The sequence below is a fragment of the Montipora capricornis genome, chromosome 12 (genome assembly GCF_036669925.1).
Source record: "Montipora capricornis isolate CH-2021 chromosome 12, ASM3666992v2, whole genome shotgun sequence".
NCBI lineage: Eukaryota > Metazoa > Cnidaria > Anthozoa > Scleractinia > Acroporidae > Montipora > Montipora capricornis.
Genome location: NC_090894.1, coordinates 32,347,438 through 32,349,937, shown reverse-complemented (window position 1 = coordinate 32,349,937; position 2,500 = coordinate 32,347,438). Strand labels below are relative to the sequence as shown.

Sequence of the window (2,500 nt, the reverse complement as noted above, 5' to 3'; positions counted from 1 at the left end):
TAACTTTTTATATTCTATATTCACGGCTCAAAATTAATGTTGTTTTCATGTCGTAAATATTTTATTCTCGATCGACCGTCCGGGAAACTTCCTTCTGCTCTTTCTGAAAACTGTGTATCAATATTTATTTGCTTTTTCATCAATATTTGTTTTGCATAAAGCAAGCTAACAGAATCTGTACCTTGCTGAGTTCGCATTTGTTAGCGTTAATAGTATTTTCGGTCAGATGTTTCTGTTTTTTTATGAGGGGTTTATTGTTTTGGTCTCCCATCCCAACACTAACCCCGCGAAACAGGGCTTGACTTCAGTGAAATTTAGTATCACTTATGGTGAAAAGAAGTTGTGAGGGAACTTGAAAATTATCAACATGTCAGCCCAGAAGCCAATGTTTCTCGCTTCTCTTTTATTTGTTATTCTTCAGAGACTAGAATGCTGTATTTCAATACCACACAATTCAGTGCCTTCTGATTTTCTGTAGCACGTACCACAGGCAAGCCAGTGTATGCTTCACAGAAGCATCTAGTCTAAATTTAAAATACTACTCTAGCCAAATACTGAATGGATTATTAGATTGAGTCCGATGACCGCAACGCCCTCGCATTGGTCCGAAACCAACTAACCGCAGTGGGATTCCACGTGCTAAATGCAACGTCTTGAATCGGGCACCGAACGCCACCCTGACATGTTTCTTGAACTTATTCTGTACTTGATCGAAAACGAAAACAAAACTCTTCACTGACGAACAATCGAAATTGAATAATAATTATTATTGGCCTAACAATACTAAAAACTTAACCACTTAATGTCCGATTTTCCCAACCGTGTGGCGACGCCTATATCAAAGAAACAAGTCCTACAAATAGATGGTTTTCACGTGACTTCATCGCCGCCATGTTGGTGGACAGCGTCTTTTGTTCGTCCACCAGAAGTCGTACGTTTCTCTATTGTTATTGGTGTCTCTAGAGATTGGTTGAAAACGTCCTATTGATGGCTTGTCATATATTGTCTCTTGCGAACGTTGGTTGGAAATGGTTGAGAAATCTTTTCAATTTGTTTTCGATTCATTGTCTTTTGATAATACCGGCTTTAGTTTGTATTTGTTTTTGGCGTGTTTGTCGTCCGGAGTCAACACAAGAACTTTAGCATTCAAATTTGTGTTTCAATGAAACTGCTACTTGTCACAAAAGCTTAAAAATTCTCTTCTTCCAACGACTCTCCATCTCTCTCGTCCCTCTCTTTTAAGAAGTTGCTTGGTATCTGCAGATAACTGGCAAGACTTTAGCTAAAACCAAGCATGTTTCTTTCAGCTTTAGCGTAATGCAAATTTGTGCTTGACGTTAGATGTGTGCTGTTTGTGTTAAGTATCGTATGAGCGATCTTTCTTCTCGACCACTTAGGCAGTCCATTATAAGCCAAATTTAGTAATCCATACACCTGGTCTATCGAGAAGTCCATGGACTAGGGGTCGGTGAAATACACAAACAACACATCCAAGCTTACTATACACATATGCTTCACAAGAAGAAGAGCGACAACGAAGATAAATATCTGAACTGAACATTTCTTCACACGGCTTCACTATGGTTAAAAATGTTAATTATTTTATCAACTGTTCGACTATTTCCCGAGGCCAGCAAAGCTCTCCAAAAATAGCAAATGAAGGCGAGCTTCAATGGCAAACATGTCAGGCTCCTTCTTGTCAAAGAAAAGTCATCTACTTGGGCCGCAACCTCGTTTGTTTTATAAATTGGTCCATAGCTCTATGGCTGCATGAAACCTGGAATCAATATGTTTTTTTTTTAATTTTAGTCAACAGCAAATCCATAAGCTGCATAGCTTTTATCATCGTGCTAAAATAAAGGCTGTCTGTCTGTCTAAAGCTTTTGTTAATGATCTCTGATAAACATGCTTATTCTGAAGCACGGTACCCATCAATCAAAGATGAGAATAACGCCGCTCGACAAATTGATTATTCCATCATTCCGTACGAGGTTTTCTCTTCGTGGCACCAACGGCCGGTTGTCTTAAAACTTGTCGGAATTAGATAAAATGGTTTCCACAATGCTTTGAAAGCCCGTTTAGTGACTCTGAAGCTGTCCTTCAAAATATTAATCTGTTCGGATGTTCTAGGGGAATTTCGGTCAGGTCTGTAGAAACTACTTCTTCCGAAAGTTCTAGCATCCGTGACGGACTTATTAAAAAATAATAATAACATTACGTTGCCGTCCTTTTCCCCGAAAATTTTAAGGGAGGTTCGCTTAAGATACGATTCTCAAACAAACTCTGGCCAAAATGATAGAAGTTATCATGATAAATCTTCAAATTTTATTCCAATGTCACAGTTGACTCTTGCTCAACTCACTAGCGTTCTTCAATGTGGTTTCGAAATTTCTACGCACTCTTCACACTCTTCACTACTTTTCCGAAAAGGAAAATAGGAAGTCTGTTGAGAAAAGTGTCCAAAATCTTAGTGCGCCTCAAAAGTCTGAGTTCGAATTTT

The 2,500-nt window shown here is 38.6% G+C and overlaps 1 protein-coding gene across 1 annotated transcript in view; it reads right to left on the bottom strand.

The window, feature by feature from the left end:
* The window catches only part of LOC138025669 (L-2-hydroxyglutarate dehydrogenase, mitochondrial-like), a 19,625-nt gene that overhangs the window by 16,322 nt on the left and 803 nt on the right, over positions 1–2,500 (bottom strand). The gene's annotated exons all lie outside the window — the stretch shown is intronic.